The 20,315-nt window shown below is 38.4% G+C and overlaps 2 pseudogenes; one reads left to right on the top strand and one right to left on the bottom strand.

Annotated features, from left to right (window-relative positions):
- Nucleotides 1-440: 440 nt before the first annotated feature.
- On the bottom strand, nucleotides 441-1,337 carry LOC115842301 (germinal-center associated nuclear protein pseudogene; annotated as a pseudogene).
- Nucleotides 1,338-2,422: 1,085 nt separating this feature from the next.
- Nucleotides 2,423-20,315, top strand: part of LOC115842302 (eukaryotic translation initiation factor 2A-like) — a 134,985-nt pseudogene continuing 117,092 nt past the window's right edge.

The following is a 20,315-nucleotide window of genomic DNA, read 5'->3' as shown; positions in this document are numbered from 1 at the left end:
TATCTTTGTGACTGTTCCATGTGAGCTTGAAAAAAAATGGGTAATCTGATGTTCTTGAAATCCAGCAGATTGATGGTGCTGTTAAACTATATCCTTACTGATTTTGTGCCTGATTTATCTGTCCATACTGACCAAGGTGTCTTGAAATCCCCTGCTATAAAAGTAAATTTATCTATGTTTCCTTATAGTTTTATCACCTTTTTTTTCATTTATTTTGATATTCTGTTGGTAAATGCATACACATTATGGATTGTTATGTCTTCTTGAAGAACTGACCCCTTTATTGTTATATAATGTCCCTTTTCTTTTGACATCCAAATGGTTTATTTACATGATATAAAAAGCATTTTCCAACAGTGCATCAAGTATCTGAGAATAACATTATTTTTAATAAAAACAAAACCTTCTGGAGAGACCCTCCCTCTTTCAGGTCAGGCAGCTCAAATGTCTACCATGTCTAGCAGTGCAGAGACGTGGAGCTCAGAGGCAACTTCCACTTCCCCTGAACTTGGGATCAGCCTTTCCAAGTGCTTCACAGATGTGCCTGTTGCCTCTGACAGCTGCAGTGGCTCCTGTCCTTTCATCCTGAGGGCTAGTAGTTGCAAATGTTTTCATCCCAGCTCCAATAGTCTAAGGCAGAGATGGCCAGAATCTGAGGAAGGTCAAGGGGAAGGGAAGTTGAATCTGTAAATGCTCCTGAGTTTTCAGACAACCACTGCTGAAGTTGATCTTCAAACCTCTTTCTCCAACAGCAGATTCTGGACAGACGCTGGGCGGGAGCTCCTGGCCAGAGGCTCCACACACCACATTTTCAGCACTGGGAAGCCTCCCCTCTTGGCCAGGCTCCACACTCATCTTCCCTGAAAACTGTTTGCAGAAGGATGACAAGACTTTATCCCCAAACTCCCCTGACTTAGCTGTTGCGCCTTCTGTGTCTGGCTGGTACCCAGGACAAAGGAACATCATAGTCTTTCAAGCGATTTTTTAACAGAATATACACATATCTGACCATCTTCACTCAGTGCCTCCGATACAACAAAAAGCCAGAGGGCCGTCCAGTGCCCCAGCCTGTGGTTGATGCACAAGGCAATGACCTCCTCCTGTGGGATCTGGCAACCGAGGACCCTGCCTGAGGCAAGAGGGAGGCCTGGCAGGGAGGGGTTTGGGGGAAGGGCAGTGCATTTTTTTCCAGACTTACACTCTGCAAAGCGGGTTCTGACCTGTGACTGGAGGATGGGCTGCATCTGGCGAGAGCTGAGGCTCTGGAGGCACAATGGACTGGACGACCAAGGAGCGCAGGGGGGCCCAGGAAGCCGCAGGGCGGCAGGGCCATCCATAGAAGCCAACTACAGCCCGCCCCGGCCAGGCCGGGTGCTCTGGGGAGTGCTGGTGAAGGTGAAGAAGCAGCCACCTGCCCACCCACCAGTCCCAACCCGGCAAACTCAGTGATGGGCCAAGACAGGTCGCAAGCTGCTCGGAGGTCAGGCCAGCCCACTGTTCAACAGTTCATTAACGGTGTTGGGCTCCTGGGACGAACCCCGCCAGCAGCCTTTCTTCCGTCACGAAAAACCTGCCACTAAACTCCTGGCTAAGCCCATTTTCCTCGAATGAAAGTCTGGCTGCAAAGGGGCCCCGGGGCAACGGGAGACCAGGCGTCGCTCGGCCTGTGAAACCTCAGTCGGGCATTGGAAACCATTCGTGGCATCAGAGATCTCAAAACCGGCATAACTGGAAACCAGCTTACCTGAAACCAACTTCTGCATCATCAGAGCATCTTCTCCTCCTTCTCTTCTCCCCTGCGACCGCACCGGGCTGGGCGCAGAACCTCGTGTTTGCGCTGAGAAGAACGACATCCTGCAGAAGAGATGCTGGAGCGCCGGACACCGCGGAAACCCTGAGCTTTTACCACACGCTGCACTGTTTCTTCCCAAAATGAAATCTGACCAAATTGAAGTGGCCGCGTGGCCTGAACTGTTCTAAGGAACCACAGGAAGATGTTGAGAAACGCCAGGCGGCCGGCGGTCTGAGAGGACTATCGGGCTTCGGCTTCTGACCCGATGACTGAGGGTTATAAATCCGGGGAGCACAAATCAGTCCTCTTCCCGAAGCAGCCTGCTCAACCCGGGAGCTCCCTTCACCTTCGTGGCCGGCACGCCGCCCGCTGCCCTGGGGCAACGGCCCAGCCGGAGGCGCAGGCTGCACGGCTGCCACACGGCGAGCCCCTCACAAAACCCAGGGCAGGAAAGGCAGCGGACTGACTTCCGATCCCCGACTTCCGGTCCGCCCTGCGTACTGGGGCCCTGCGTGCTGGGTCTCTGCGCTCAGGTTCTGCTCCCCAGCCAGGCAGGCTTGGCCTGCAGTGTCTCTCGTTATCGCTGGTAATATAGATGAGATTTACTGTATGGAATTGGTTCACGTGATTATGGAGACTGATGAGGTCCACAATCCGCAGGATGGTCAACAAGCTGGAGATCTGGGAGAGCAGATGGTGTGGCTCCAAGTAGGAAGGCCCTCAAGCTCCAGACCCAAGAAAAGGCTTGTTTCACTTGGAGTCCCAAGTAGGTGCAAAAGGCAGTGTCCCAGTTTCAAGACTGCCAATAGAATTCTATCTTACCCAGGGAAGGGTCTGCTTTTTTTGTTCTATTCAGGCCTTCAACTGATTTGAGGAGGCCCACCCACATTGGGGAGCACCCTCTGCTTTGTTCAGTCTGCTGATTCAAATGTTAATCTCATCCACAATCACCTTCACAGACAAACCCAGAATTATATTTGACCAAGTGTCTGGGCACCTCGTGACCCAGTCAAATTGACATGACAAATTAACCATTACATCATCTTTTTAAAAAAATTAAATTGGAAAAAGAAATACAAATGAAAGAGAAGAGGAGGAAATGCATATGCAGTCCAATATCCAATAGGTTTCTAGACGATGGCTTCTTATTCATTTCTTGCTTATTCAATTATATTTAGCCACATTTTACTGGGTTTATTTTCTTAATCCCACTTGTCATGCTATTCAATGAGCAATGACAATGTGCAGGTATCGACAACTGTTGAAATTGTGGTTTCAGTACTGAAATATGCTCTAATTTGAAATTTTTATATTAATCAAAATTAATTGTCAAGATGAAGTTCAACAGACATAATGGACATGTGTAAACTACCTGGTTTATTTTATCAAAGTACTCTATATATCTAGGGGTCTTTATATAACGTTTTTAATCTTGACCACCTGTGAGATTCTTTTTACAATACAATTTACACCATTTTGAAAATATTACAGTTGGGGATAGCGAGATGAGTAGGACAGGAGACCTACTTTTAAGAAAGCTTAAAATCGAATACAGGTAATGCTAAGGATACCACCTATGCATATCATACACATGTTAAGTGCTATGGAAAATAATATTTTACAAAGCTAAGCTTTTTATAGAAATATTAATAAGTATGAACTTTAAATTTTACTTGGGAAATCATGTTTTTGTTTAATCTTTGTAATATATCTATTATTACTCTCTAACTTTTTGGTTATTAGTTCTATGTCTCAGCTGTTTATTTTCAGCTATTTATTTTCACGCTTCTCCATTTTTTTCTGTTTACAATATAATTAAAGGGTTAATACAAACTATAGAGTATTGCAAAAATATATCTTAGGATTGTGGACTTAATCTTTTATTTAAGATATAGTCAGTGAAAGATTCTAGTTTGGTTGCTAAATTTTGTATGGTTAGAGCTTCATTCATAAAAGGAAAGGATTAAAGATTACTCTTTTAATTCATAAAATAGAAATTATTTCAAGCATTGAAATAGAATTCTAATTACATGCTTGACTTGAGGAACTTAATTTAGTTACCTGAGAAAAGTTAGTTTGATAAAATATTTTTGTTGATGTAATTTCCACAGACCAATGTGGTACTTTCACTCATAGACTGATTAATTGGTGACAACTGATATTTTTATTTTTGTTTCTAAAAAGAGTAATAATAGATATGTTAGATAATAACATATAATAGATATGTTACAAAGAATAAACAAAAACATGATCTCCCAAGTAAAATTTAAACTTCATATTTATTAATATTTCTAGAAAAAGCTTAGCTTTGTAAAATACTATTTGGCTAATTGTAGTTCTGAATGAGAAAGTTAAAACACTGACTCTTCCTGGGAAAATATAGGAGGAAATCTCCATTGCCTGGGTGAGGTAAATGTAACACATTAAGCAATAATCATAAAGTTTAAAGAAAAAGATGCATTGGTCTCCATTCAAACTAAGAAATTCTTTTTATTAAATCATGCCAGGAGCATGAAAATATAAGCTACAACATGGATGGATTTTGCTTCTAAACGTGACAAACTAAGTCTCTACCAGATAACCCTCTGCAAAATGCAACAGAAAATCTTGGACATAATAGGAAAAGCAACTACCTGAAGAGTGAACAGCAACAGAAAGACTCTGGTGAGGAATGCACACTTTGAGAGGATTAGAGCCTGGGAGCTATCAAGGTTCTTTTGCTTGTAGCCTTGGGCCAAGTTCAGTCTCTATGGCATGTACCGTCTTTCTGGCCAGAGATACCTGGAAAGTGGGGTTGGGAAACACTGAAAGCTAAAGAGAGGGGAAGAATCCCCCAAATATTTCTACCCACATCTCCGACTGACCCCTGAAACCACATGTATAGGATGGACTGAAAACATCTCGGCTAAAGACAAATGATCTGGGCTAAGACCCAGCTGCATCCTAAGGAATACAGTTTACAGCTCAAACTCAGTGAAGAAAATTATTTGCTAAAACATATGAAACAATATTCATCGGAGAAATCTTACAGGATTCAGAATCTCCTTAAGTTAATATTCATAATACCTAAGGTATAATCCAAGATTAATAGACATATGAAGAATCAGGAAAATAGAACACATTCTCAGAAGAAAATCAATGGAGTCTGATCCTGAGATGACCCAGATGTTTCAACTAATAGACAAAAATTTTAAAGCAGCAGTTATATGTATTTTTAATAAATAAAACATATTTTCAACGAATGAGAAAGAATAAGTATTAAGAAAGAAGTAAAAATAACGAAGTTTTATTTTCATTTCAAATGTCAATTCTGCAAAGAAAAATAGAATTTATGGAATAAAATATTCACACACAATAAAATTGCTAAAATTAAAAAGCAGTTAACACTAGTGCTGAGGAGGATGTGGATCAGGAAATCTCATACATCACTGGTGGGGATGAAAAATGTTCTGGAAGTTTCTCAAAAGTTAAACGTATATTTAACAAGTGACTCAATAATTCTATTCCTCGGTATTTACCAAAAAGAAATTAAACTATGTCAACAAAGACTGGTACAGAGCAGCTTTATACTTAACAGCCTAAACTAAAGCCAACTCCAATGCCCACTGACGGAACAGATCCACAAACTTGGTCTCCTCACAATTATAATAGTACGCAGCAACAAAAGCAAGTGTTGGGCTTCCCTGGTGGCTCAGTGGTTGAGAGTCCGCCTGCCGATGCAGGGGACACGGGTTCGTGCCCTGGTCTGGGAGGATCTCATATGCCGCGGAGCGGCTAAAAAAAAAAAGTGAATGTCTTACTTTTATTAGTAACATGTATATCAAAAAAAATAACATGTATATCAAAAACACTTTAATGACTGAAGGAAGACAGATACAAAAGAAGATACGTTATAATTCCTTTAGTATCACATTCTGAAACTGGCTAAACTGTTTTGTACTTACAGACTGCAAAGCAATGTCTACGTGGGTTTGGGATGGAGGAGCTAATAATGTTGTGAAGCACAAAGGGTCTTTGTGGGATGAAGCAGTGTTGTGTCTTTTTTTTTTTTTTTTTTTTTTTGCGGTACGTGGGCCTCTCACTGTTGTGGCCTCTTCCGTTGCGGAGCACAGGCTCACGGACCTAGCCGCTCCGCGGCATGTGGGATCTGCCCAGACCGGGGCACAAACCCGTGTTCCCTGCATCGGCAGGTGGACTCTCAACCACTGCGCCACCAGAGAAGCCCAGTGTTGTGTCTTAATTGTGGCAATAGCAAAATATTTTAACAGGCAGTCGAAAATATGTAGGGTTAGCATCAGAACTTACTCAACTGTTGACGAGTTATAGGATATTAAATTTAAAAATTTGTTTAAATGTTCTTAACCCAGGTTTCCTTTGCTTAAATGATAGAGATTCTTTTCATTATTCTTAAAACCTGTCAGCATCAAGGAACATATTTTGTGAAATGCTGCTGTAGGGGGATAGAAAAATAACAAACCAAGGAAACTAAGTGTAAGCCCCTTACTCCCTTGTAGAAGATAGAGCAGGAATACAAATATCTCTATCACATTTAGTGCTAAGTGCTATAAAAAGATTTTTTAAATGTGCTAGAAATTTTAACAATGTATCTCCCATGTCCCTTCTTAAATGCAGTTTAAAGACACAAGAATGAGACCTTCTGAGCTAAAATTTCCCCTGGTAGTCTCTGTTTTTAATATAACCTACGTGCTAGAAATATTAACACCTTCCTAATAAATTTAGATATGAAGAGAATTCCCTTACAAGGAGAATTGTTTTGATATATAATTATTTAGTTGTAGGAATTTCAGAGGAACATAAAAATGTTGCTGAGTAGGTACAAAATTCTATAGGTTTAGAGATAATGACACGGACCCAATTTATATAATCCTGTATAACATCAAGGGAACTCTTAAGTTCTGTTTTGCTAATAAAGTAGAAGCTAAAAGGTGAAACAGTTTCACATATTTTCATGTCCAGCAGTCTAAATAAAACCTAAAGGAAAGATTGATCTGTGCTTTATGTTCTTCCCCCACCTTTCTCAATGTCCCTAACAGAATTGATTTATTTGAGCATCTAGTTTTTAAAAGAACAGTTTCTAGCAAAGCTTATGCCTATAGTAACCTTTGGCAGTTTGTCATTTAAAAGGCATGGTAACCCTTGACCAACAGATTTTACAACTGTTTATCTTTCTTTGAACCTTACACACATTGAACCCAATTTGCTGAGTAGGTGTGTTTTTCCCTTGTCCATGTTTTTAACACATTTTGCCTTCGTGGTGTTAAAATAATAGAGTTTCCCCAAACAACTATATTATTTTCATCACATAGTTTACATCGCATTATTTCAAGTCCTTTTTCCCATCCTAGTTTACCATCCTGAGTTTGAGCTGCATAGCTGAGCCAACCTTAGGCAGGTTGCAAATCGCACACCAAAGCACCTGGGCCCAAGGTCACCGCTGACTGCAGGACCTCTGATTCATTCCTCACTGCAACAGCAGGGCCTGGGAACTCCTGCATTCACTCCAGTTCTTGACAGAGACTAAAGTAAGGGGTTCTTTCCAAGCATGCCATGATGTCCAAAAACTTTTGTGCATTCCTAAAATGTTGAACTGTTTGAAAAGGCTCAATAAAGAATGAAAAATCTATACGCACAAAAGCTAGCATTAGTTTGGAAAGACAGAACATTCCAGGGCTGTCCTGATTCTGACTCCAGTTATTGGGAAATCTATGCCTCGTCATGGGAGTAATTTTTCTTTGCCTTGCTCCCACCCTCTCCAGCTCCTAGTCTTGAGTTATATACAACTTGAGTTATATACGGCTTTGGTCATGGACTCAGAGAGACTCCATTACTGCAGACCCACACAGGCCTCTGAGGCAGAAGTTACCACTCGCTGGGTCTTCCCTCCCTTATAACATTTAGTTTTTCTGTTCTTCTATAATGTACATGGAAGAAAGTTGGAGGAGAGTATCTGTTTTCACATTTTACACATAGCAAAGTATGATGAATGGCTGAGGTATTTAAGTTCACATAATAGTTATCAGCCATTCAAGGTATACGGTGTCTTGACTTTCTATTTAATTCCTCACTAGACCATATTGTTAAAAAAGACTCTATCATGTGGTTTTCAAATCATTAAACTCAGAAAAAAATTAAAATATCCAAAAAAAAATACTTGTAATTGTACACAGGAGATTCAACTGGCTACCAGAGTTTTAAATGCTTACTTGAATATTTTTGGCCATGTGTGAATATAAATTACATGCAAACGTAGTCTTTGTCATCAGAGTGAAATAGCTTATTATGACTAGGAGTACTGAACTAATTTGTTACATTTATTTTATTTTGTATTTTGAAGTTCATGTTAATATGAATGTTGGAATATAAGAGTCCTTGTAATTGGATTACCAGACTATCTGAGTATTAAAAAAGATGTGAAAAAATTGCTTCCAGTTCAATTAGGTTCAAAAAGATTTATTGAGATCCTGAAATATCAGACTTGCCAAAGGGGAGAACCATCTTCCAAACTCATCTTTCTTTTCTAAATTTGGTTGTTCAAAATCACTGCATTTACTGCAATTAATAAAAAATCTCTGGCAAGGCATAAGAGTGTTCCTGATGAAAGCTGCAAGCACTCTCCCCAAAAGACTTGGAATGACACTAAATTAATATGAGGGAGGAAAGGAAGAATTAATTAGTACATGATAGCAGAGCATTAGATGTTGATTTATTAGTCAGGACCAGCGTTAGCCGAGTTTAGTTTATAAACCTCAAACCGTATCCTTCCCAGGTTCGTTCTCATCACCACCATAAATTGTATATAAATTAACTGATAATAATTTGTCAGAAACAAACATAAAGGGCTCTTAGTCAGATGGTGACACAAGTGTGGATGTGTATATTTCCTGTTATTAAAATGACCAGAGGAATATAACAGTGATGGGGGAAATTGCATCAGCATAGAAAAATGAAGTTCCCTAACATAAGCAAATGAAAATAGAAACAAAGCAGGGCTCATAATATTATTGCCAGACATAGTAGTGTTCAAGGCAATAAACTTGAAAGGAATAATGAGGACTATTTTCTCTTGATAAATGTTACAATGCACATGAAATGTAGGGTTTTTTTGGTATAACTAGATTTTATCTTTCCTATATTGCCGATTTTATAATTCTGATTAATTAGAATAAATGCTGACCTGAATACGTTTTATGTGTAATATTCAGCTAAAATGAGTTTTATGTGGAATATTCTGGTGCTTTAATGCCCCCTTTTTTGGAGGAATGGGTAATATTATTTTTTACAGGTGCAGAAGGAGGTGGTAGTGAGTAAGACCATTGAACTAAAGGAACTATGTACATGTTAGTCATTCACTACACCCCTTCACAGGTACAGAACAATGGGTTTTGTTAAACTGTATCACATAAATGCATACAGAAATCTATTTAATTGTTACTAGCAAACTTTATTGGGTCAATAAAATTGGAAAAATCTGAGAAAATCATAAATTGTTGTGCTAAAGAGCATGTAATAAAAAATGTAGAGCAAAATATTTATAAATGCAAGGATAATATAGGACAATTTAAGCTACAAAATAATTAATGATAGTGATGAATTATAACTAATAAAATTAAACAACTATCCATGAGTCTCTCCTGATATAAATAATCACATAAATTAATAAACAGGAGAGAAGGGAAAACTTTGCCTTACAGTATAATTCCAACATATAAATAGAGAAGGAATGTGAAAATGGAAAATCACCATTTACAAACACCACACAATCAAATTTGTTTCAAGCAAAGATGATCATAGTTGCTAAAATTAGTGGGCAAAAGTCTGAAGAGATACAGAGTATTTCCATGCTCTAAAAATGTCACTACACAAGATACATTTTAATAACAAAGGGAGAAATTAAAGTCGTATTTTATCCAAGTTACCATAGTGAACATTATAAGAAATGAGAGATATCAATGCCCATACCTCGTGATGTGAGGCACTGAGAAGGGTACACAGTCTGTGATATTCTGGCAAAAACATGCCTAACCTGAATTTAATCAGAATGAAACATCAGACAAACCTAACCAGAGGGGCATTCTAGAATATAACTGGCCGGTACACTTCAAAGTGTCCAAGTCCTGAAACACAAATGAAAGCTGATCAGCTTTCCCCGACTGGAGGAGATTAAAGACCCAAACAACTAATAGGAACAGGGGTCTGGGATCATCTCCTGGAGTAACAACAAAAAAAGAGCAACAGTTTGATAACTGACAAATTCAAATAAGGTCTGTAGATTAGTGGATAGCATCTTATTGATGTGTTACTCATAATTAAAGCAACCTCATACATTCATGCCGATATTCTCATAATATAATCGTATGATACACAGATGTAGCATTAGAAGTAATTTTAAGCCCTCTTCCACAAGAGAAACCAATACATTGAAAAACCTTACTCCTGTTCTTGGACAAGTTCAAGTCTTGTGGGTCTGTTTCTCCACCTCAATATGGGATCAATAACATAAATTTCTTGTTTTCAGTTTCAAATATATAAAAATAAGTGCCATAGGAAGTTCTTGTAACACAGTAGCACTCAAAAATGATAGTAGGGGGCTCCCCTGGTGGCGCAGTTGTTCAGAGTCCGCCTGCCGATGCAGGGGACGCAGGTTCATGCCCCGGTCCGGGAAGATCCCACATGCCGCGGAGCGGCTGGGCCCGTGAGCCATGGCCACTGAGCCTGCGCGTCCAGAGCCTGTGCTCCGCAACGGGAGAGGCCACAACAGTGAGAGGTTCACGTGCCGCAAAAAAAAAAAAAAAAGGTAGTAGGCTTTTCATTTTTTCTCCTATTTATTATATTGTAAATCCTGATACCTCAATTTTAACTACAACCGCTTATGAGATCTTCTTGACAGTCAATTATTATTGAGAGACTGAATATGCAAATGAACAATGGCCAGACCACACATGACAACAGAAGTCTGACCCACAACCTCTGCAGAAATCACTCCAGGACTCCCAGACAGGGATGACGGCTGCCATCCATCATGTTTTTGCCACCATCTCAGGACCAACCAGAGAAAGCCAATGTGCTCCTTCAATAGTTACATACTTCCTTTTCCTTCCTTTATTTTGATCTTTGACTATTTTCTACAATTAAGTCTACTAACAATCCTACGTAGAGCATCAAATAATGCACACAATTTTTAACTGTTCTCACATTAAAAATATTTAATCTTTCATTTGCCTGTGGTTGTTTCCCCCCGCAGTTTCTAAAGACAAATTTTTCCCGTAAAACTATACCTCCGAGAAATCTGATGATGCTGGCATAGTGTTCTGGACTCTTGCTGTGGTACCACGGCCAGCAGGATGCTCCTTTATTAAAAAATGTAGAGCTCGCTTGCAGCCACTCTCATAGCCAGAAGATCGAAAGCAAGATATTTTTAAACACAGGTTTTTATGAGACATGTATTTTATGGAATTACATTAAGACCAAATAATAAAAAAATCACTATGATGCTCTGAGCGTGGTGTAGATTATCCTGGCTCTGGTTGTGCCATTCTGTTGGCTTGACAGTACCACCCCGTGCACGTAAATATATGCAATGGTCTGTGGAGGCACCATGTGGCTTGGCATGCCAGTTATCACTCTTCCCCCACAAGATGTCTTATCTGGAAAGGTCACTATGGCAGGAGATGGGCAATTGGTGGGAATCTATGGTAGAAGAAGACTTCACGAATCTTTCTCCAACATTACAGCCTCCTCCTAGCACACAGCATCCCTTCCATAGACAGGGCAAACAGCAGGTACTTAACAGGACCCATCTGAAAAGCTGGCCTTAGTTTGGTTTTTGGTAGGATTAACCTAGATGTAAGCTTATGTTCCTGTTCCTCATTTGGGATTTTGTATGTAAACTTCGAAACAACTTCAAAAATGTTCATTTACATAGAGGTCAGATTTGTTGGATTTTTCAACCAGTTCTAGATTGCAATATCAACTCCCCTCAACTTGTGATTTTCCTCTCCATTCTGCCTCCTTGAACGGTCATCCAGTTCACAGAGAATCATATCTTTGGATTTGTTTTTTCTCTTTCTCATTGTCCAAATCTTGGTCCTATGTACATTCTTCTTCCTACTCTTTGCCTCCACTGCATTACTTACATTCACTGGGGACTAAATTTTACCAAGCATGGTCCAAAGTGCTGGAGATACAAAGATACCCAATCCCTGCTATTCATAGTATCACAGTTCAGTCAGGAAGGTAGGCAAGGAAAGCAGCACCTACAGAGAAGAAGAACGGGGTCAAGGTGTACATAGGAGTGGAGCGTTACACAGATGGTGGGAACGTGTGGTCAGGCAGGTTTCCTGGAGGAGAGGCAGCTGAGATGAGCGTTAAAGGGTCAGTAAAGGATGAGGCAGAGCCAGCTGCAAGGAGAGGGACCTGCGTATGCACTCAGGGCCCGACTTAGAAAGGACCCCTGCTTGGCTTAATGCTCTGATGTCATCATCTTGAAATTCTTAGTCATTTTTGGCCAAGAGGCCCCACATTTTCATTTTGCATTCGGCTCTACAGATTATGTGTCTAGTTCAGGAACGAGGGAATACACATGGAAAGGCACAGAGGCATCAAAGAGCATGGTAAGCTGAGGCATGGCAGTGGGTTCAGTGTGACTGCAGGGAGGTGTGGGGGGGGCCTGACTGGGCAAAAGTTTGGTGAATAAGAGGAGAACCTAAGGTGAGGGCAGGCCACACTTACGGAGTGAGAAGAGGGCTGCACTAAGCTCCAGAGAGAATTTCCGTGTAAAGAGATAACAGAGGTAGAGACATCTGCAGAGGAGATAAAGGAAGTGTGTCCAGAGAGAAGGGAAGGAATAGGAAGTGGAGAATTGGTGAAGTGAGACAAATGAATTTGGTCTCACTTGAGAATTTGGGCTTGCCATATGGAGGATACTGAACAAGAGTGGACATAATTATAGGAGTAATAAGGAAGAAGTCAGGTTTCAGTGGGTTCGTGGCTATGCTGAAGGAAAGGAAGAGATTAGAGAGGGCAATGTTAGAATTACAGAAGAGGAAGGGAAGGGAATGATGATGGAGCAAGTTCCCAGGAAACAAGGCAGAGAGTCCTCATCCCCTTGGACGTAGATTACAGGAGGGGATCCCACTAGCATCTCCCCAGCATTAGCCCATATGTACATCTCTGACAGAGCGGCCTCATCCAAAGCCACATTCAGTGGTGACTCCTCTGTCATGGCACTAACTGGCTCCCTTGACTCTTTACGTCTCTACTTTCCTCATCTCAGCGTAATTTTTATCCATCCTTCACACTGAGCCCTTCCAAAGACTCTTCCTAAATGATGAATTTTTCTCACGACTCTTATTGTAACTGTTACCCGTACTTCATAATCAACTAGAGTGAACTATCCCTAATGCACTGCATTTCTGCTGTGCCCACTAATCCCTTCTGAGAAAAAACACACCATGTTTCTTTAGTCATCCTTAAGTTCTTCTGTGTCAGGCAACCTACCATCCTTCTCGTTAACACGGTTCAGAAACTGCATCAAGGTGCCGCCGGGGAGCAAGCCAACTCGTGGGGGCACCGCAATATATTTTAAACTTTTGAAGGAAACACAGAGATACTTGACATCTGTCAAACACTGCTAAGATACTAGCTTCAATAATTAGTGGTTTCAACATGAGATCACACTATATTACTTTCAGTAATGTCACATCTTTGCAAAGCAGAGGTTTGGGTGCTTGCTGTGAAAAAAGCATGTGCAGTGAAAATCAATGCAGATCGAGAAATGAGGATTAAGAAATTGTGCAATGCCCAACAGGTGTACATTTTCTAGTACTGAGTAATGGTAGTTATTTAACTATAAAATAAAACTATTATTTATCTTTCAACTTACGTGTATTATTTTTTCTAATGGCCACTAAGTTGTTAAGACATAAACACTTAATAAGTTTTTTGGACTCAGCTACTTAGTAAACGGAGCTGTGTTTATTTTGGAATAGGGTAATGCAGACAGAGACACCAAGGCAATGTGTGGATTGACCAAGCTTGAGGATCTCTGCCCTGTGTTTTTAGACTAGGGACCCAGACTGAAGCCAACTGTGGCTCTCTGGCCAGCAGTCCGCAGTGGATCTGCTATGAGATCACAGTCCAACAGTGGAGAGAGCTGCTGAAACCAATCAACCCCAGCAGGTCTGCTCTCCATAGGAGAGTCCACATGAAACACACAGATGAGGACCCCGTAGTGGAATTGCCTTGGGATAGAGTGGGGTCAGAAACCATGGTGGAGAAGCAGGAGGCAGTGAGTGTTTGGACTGTAGCCCTGCCTGTAACTAACCCACCTTCAGGACTGAGCACCAAAAAAGGAAGGAGCTGGCCATTCCACAGTGGGGCAGACCAGTCAGGGACAGGGAGAGACAGGGAAAGACTGACCCCTAGGAGCAGCCTGTGTAAGCTGCTTCATTACAGCTGCCCTTTTACTCTGTGTGTGGACAGACGATGCCCCAGGTCCAGACCATGAAAGTGTCTTCTTATGTTTCTTTATAAATCTTTACATCCTTATACTAACTCCTCCCAACACACAGATCTGCTGTAGCTAGTGTGTTCTTGACCTTTGCAGTCCTCAAGAGCCTAATTATCATATTAGCACTTCGTATGTGTTGTTTGCTCCTTTAGTTGTTTTATATGTACTTTTAATTTCTTAAATTAAAGTTTTTGTTATCAGGAGACCTATTTTTATGTAAAACTCACAATATTAGCCACATTTTTTATTATAAAATATGATTTAACGTATAGCAGGCTGTGTACTTTTGAACCTTATCAATTCTGCTGCATTATTTTAAACATAAGAAAAATCGTGTCACTAAAAGTAAAACAAAAAGGCCAAGATGATATATAATGAGTCACATGACCACAATTCAGCCTTAAGGCTTTGATTCCAAAGCAGCGATTCCACTGCACCGTGGGGTTAAATGTGCCTACTGAGTTGTCGCTAATTGAGCCTTAACCTCCGTCAATGGTATCAACTAAAATCCTCTTAACTGAATGTAACATTATATAATGTAGTGTAGAATTTGGTAAACGTGTCTTAGCCCAATAACACTCCATCCCATAAAATTAAAGTTTCAATTGTAATACAAATTAAAATATTAATCTTAAGAGGTATTTGCTCAGCATGGTTCCTAGAGCATTACCTGTTAAAATATGTATTGAGTCCCAGGGAGATCTACCAAGGGAAAATACCAGTTAAGTATCTTCTCTTTGCCAAACTTATCAAAATTTTTTATGATTCTCTGTTATTAAAATATATATATATATACACACACATACACACACATATATGTTTTCATATTGTATGTTAACAAATCTTGTCATCTAGAATTTTTTGCCAGTTTGCTTATCATCTGCTCCATTATGTGTTCTTGTAGTCTGTGTATTCTTCAGAGAGGTTATTTTTCTTTAGAAACTCCATTGTCTGGTGGTGAAACGTATTATCCCCATATTGTGGGAGCCAGATATTCACCGACCCGAGATCACTCATGATTAATGACACTCAGATCTGAAGAATGTTGGCTTTGCTTATTGGGCTCTTATGCTACTTGTGTAATTCACATTGTGTGTCCTGAGGGAGGGGAAGGCAAAGGCTATATGAACATTTATGAAGACATAAATATATCTGTTCTTGTAGAACTGTTTCCATTTATGTAGACTGGTACATATTTTAGATATCCATTTAATGTCTAATCATTGCAATAGTCTGTGAAACATCTTTCTTACATAGGCAGCTACGCATATTTGTTTTCATCTTGTGACTATATTGCTTTAAAATGTCTCAGGGTTGCGTTGTCAGAATACTGTGCGACTCATGTAATTTAAGTCATGTGTAAGGAACACATTTTCTAACATGCACTCAAGATGGATTTGTAGTTCAGCATGAAAACACAAATATTTATCATTTTTCTTCCTCCATACTCTCTAGGTGAAAATTTTTTCTCATGGTTTTTAAATTAAAAAATTCCTTACAGCTCTGTTAAAAAATGTAATCACTAGTTCTGCATAGGGCAAATAACCATGATTTATATTATGTTACCATGGATTGGTCACATTTTCCAATTTATTGATTTAATTATTTTCATTTCTAAACAAACTGGCCTGAGATTGAAACTTGATGATAATTTAAATGTAGTACATGCTGGGTGTTCACTAAGAGGATTGTAGTTTTTTGATCAAAATATTTTATATTAATGTATGGTTTTGACACAGTTTATTTGTTTAACAAGTATTTATTGAGTACTCATCTTGTGCAAAGCCCTGCAGAAGTGTGCCCTAGAAAATGAGTAAAACCTAAACCTTACCCTCAAGAGAGATTAAAGATTCATTGTGAAAATCAGCAGATACATAAAAACATACACAAGATTGAATAATGGCATGGAGACTGGGGCACAAAAGGAAAATGTTGTGTGTGATTGAGAGAAAGGGGATTCTGTGTCTACCAAGCTCTGAATTATAGCATCATTTAGACTATGGAATAAAATATATGTGTAATATAATATAGTGTATATGCATATATGTGAAATAATGTTCATATAATATTATATATGTATATTTTAGTTAAAATAAAAGTTTAAAATTATCAAAATTCTACTATTCTACCAAAAATTGGGTTAATAATTTTGTATATTTCATTCCAGCCTTTCTCCTATGAATTTAAGTTTTACATAATTGTAATTGAAGGCAAAATGTAACTGTAATTCTTTAAAAACTATCATTGGTATAGTGTAAACATTTGCACAATGCTACATTTCTTCATAACCATCATTTTGAATGAGAACATAACATTTTTCTTCCAGAGGATGTACTATATTTTTTCTAATTTTCTTCTACTATTATTTATTTTGGTTGTTTATAGAAGTTCACTCTTTTATATAGCTGGTTTTGAAAAACATAGTCATGCATATAGTTTTGTCCCCTCTCAGTTTAAAGCCTTTCCTTAGAAGAAGTTCCAAAAAGTGGGACAAATGTTATACAAACTATTATTGAAGTGTCACTTTTAAGCTGTGTGCTATCCTTTACATCTTTGTGTCATTGAGAACATTTTCATAACAGAAGAATTTCAAGGAAACCTACCAAAGCCAAAATATGTATTTATGCTGGTAGATTTTCAGGGCAATGGTTCAGAACTGAGGGGTTTATACTGTGACATAAATTTACTCCCTAAAGAGGGCATTGTAAGTGAGCACTATAATTTTATGAATAGATTCATCTCATCATGCAATTTTTATTATACTTTTAATATGTATAATGTTACATTTTTCTTTGGATGTCAGCATTATTACATGAATTTAAAAGTTTTGTGCTTTGAATTTTTAGAGTGAACATTTCAGTTCGTGTATTCATCTTTTTTTAATAAAAAGCTTCTTAAAAGTTTTTCTACAGCTGAAAATAATTAGATCCTTTCATAAAATTAAAGTGTGCAAATTCATTGGTAATACAAATAATTATTCTGCAGATGACAATGCGTAGAATCTTGTCTTCTTAAATTCCAGGTGTTTCTGAGCCTTACTTTCATCAGGTTAAACTCTTCGTAATTTAGAGTCAAATTTGCAAAGATAAAGCTGGTGGTTCCTCCTTGCAAACAAGTATATAATGAACCCTTATTTCAAATTTGTACAAAGCTTTTGGCTACTAGGTAACTTTCAGGGTCACTTATATTATATTAACATCAGGGAATTCCATTCTCCGTACTTTCATCTCTGGCACAGTGACCTTGTCACCAGGTGGCTTCCTGTAGAGAGGTGAGCAGAGACACATTCTCAGTATCATTCAAGGACATGTTAAAGGTCTTAGAGCAAAAGTGGCCTATTTTTTCATGACGACATCAGTATGATCAAAGAATATGATTTATTTTTCTCATTAAGTACATTACCTTATGAATACTTCAATTGAGTTTCCATTAGTTGATTTGAATCATTAAATGTAAACTACAAGAAAAATTATTCTTTTAAAGCTCATTTATTTAAATTTTTAATAATCTGTCAATGCTTCCCTTCAATTTCAGATATTAACCCTTAACATTCATAAACTGAGGATGATTAGCATTTTCTTTAGAAGGGAACCACTCACACCACCGTTTAGATATTTTACTTATATAAAGTATTTTACCTAATTAAGTGCTTACTCATTAGCAATTATTCAGATGTCTCCAAATTCTTATAAATAATGCATTAATGACAAATGTAATTATTTCAATTAAAAAATAAAACCAATTCTGACATTGGTTCCCTAGTCATTTTCTTGGTTCTAAAGTGGCTCCAAATCTCCTTCGAAAAGTTTTTTTGTGTGTATTTAATATATACATACTATCAATGACCAAAACAACCAGAAGAACATTATTTTTACTTTGTTTTTTTCTGATTGAAATATAAAGTAGATGTGGAGTTTACATGCTGGTAAATTCAGCATTTTTCTCATATTTCCCTTGTTCCTTACAGAGTATGCCCACAGTTTGGAGGCTGGTCTGCTCTGAGCTTCTTTTATTCCTTTGAAGGCATGAGGCAGGGAGAGGACATGAGTGTTTATAGTGTCACCGTAAAAGTTTTCCACTTAAATTATGCAATTGAGGATATGTGATTATAATTTCTGTCATTACCAATCTACTTACACGTCACTTTCAGCTATTTCAAATCCAGCTCCTCTTTGTTTCAGTCCCTGCTGCCCGGCCTAGCCAATCAAAAGTCCAGTGAAGGAGGCCTGGCCATGGGCTCTGTGCCCAGGACAGAACTATTTAAATAAATAGGCAAATGAATCAATGAGTGAATGAATGGAAAAATGAATTGATGTCCAGGAAAAGCAGATTTCAGAGCAAGGAAAATTATCAGGGATAAAGATGGGAATTACGTAATGATCAAGGAGTCAGTTCTCTAAGAAGACATAACCATCATTAACGTGTATGTGCATTTGAGAGACGTCAAAATACGTGAGGCAAAAACTGATTGAACTGCAAGAAGAAATACAGGAATCCACTCTCCTAAGTGGAGACCTCGATACCCCTCTGTCAGTAATCGGCAACTCCGGCAGCCAGCATATCAGTGAGGACATAGCTGAACTCAACACCACCATGAATCAACTGGTTCTAATCAACATTGTTAGAATACTTCATCCAGCAATAGCAGATGACATATTCTTCCAAAACTCACATGGAACATGTACCAAAATAGACCAGATACTAGACTATAAAACAGGCCTTAACAAATTAGAAGAGTATTAATTATACAAAGAATGTTCTCAGACCAATGTGGAATTAAACTAGAAAACAGTGACAAAAAGATAGCTAGAGAATACCAAAACATTTGGAGATTAAAAAACACATTTGTAAATAACACATGGGTCAAAGAAGAAATCCCAAGAGAAATTTGTAATGTTCTGAATTAAACGTAATTGAAAATACAGCTTATGAAAATATATGGGATACAGCAAAAAAGCAGAACTTAGAAGGAAATTTATGGCATTGTGTGCATACATTAGAAAAGAAGATCTAAAATTCAATAATCTAAGCTTCTACCTTAGGAAACTAGAAATAGAAGAGCAAACTAAATACAACACAAGCAGAAGAAAAATGAAGAAAAATTACAGCAGAAATAAATGGAACTGAAAACAGCTTTATTCATTTATAACAGCTTTATAATTAAAAAATTGGAAGCAAATAAGATGTTCGTGAATGGGTAGTTGGATAAACAGAATGTGGTACATCTATACAATGGAATATTATTCAGTAATAAAATAAATGAGCTATCAAGGCATGAGAAGACACAGAAAAACCTTAAATCCACATTGCTAGTCTAAGAATACAGTATGAAGATCCATATGTGGTAGGATTCCAACTATATGACAATCTGAAAAGGCGTAACCATGAAGATTAGGGGTTGTCAGGGGCTGGGGGAAGAAGGGATGAGTAGGCTAAACAGAGGCAGCTTTAGGGGAGTAAATCTATCCTGTATGATGCTATAAAGGAAGATATATGGCATTTGTCAAAACTCCTACAACTCTACGACACAAAAAGTGAACCTTAACTATTTATGGACTTTGGTCAATGAAAAAGTATCAGTATTACTTCCTCAGTTTTAGCAAAGGCACTGCACTCATACAAGATGTAATAATCAGAGACACTTTGTCAGGGATGGGGGAGATTATATGGGAACTCATTTTGTTTTCTGTACAGTTTTTCTGCTAAAACTGTTCTAGAAAATAGTCTTTTTAAAATACTCATTGAACTCTACCCTTAAATGGGTGCATTTTATGCTTTTAAAATTTTACTACAAAAAAAAGGTGATGTAAACACTTGAAAAAAAATGAATAATGACTGAATAAACTTTGACCAATTCTGTATAGCTCTTCTCTCAGTAACATTTTTACACTATTTCTTAATAATCACAGGCTTTTTGGTGAGGGGGGTGGGCGGGGGACAGGAATATGGAAAGGTTGATATATAGAGTTTAAAAGAAACTAGAACAAAGATGGA

This window comes from Globicephala melas, chromosome 2, assembly GCF_963455315.2.
Source record: "Globicephala melas chromosome 2, mGloMel1.2, whole genome shotgun sequence".
NCBI classification, from domain to species: Eukaryota; Metazoa; Chordata; class Mammalia; order Artiodactyla; family Delphinidae; genus Globicephala; species Globicephala melas.
This window is presented reverse-complemented; position numbering and strand designations above follow the sequence as displayed.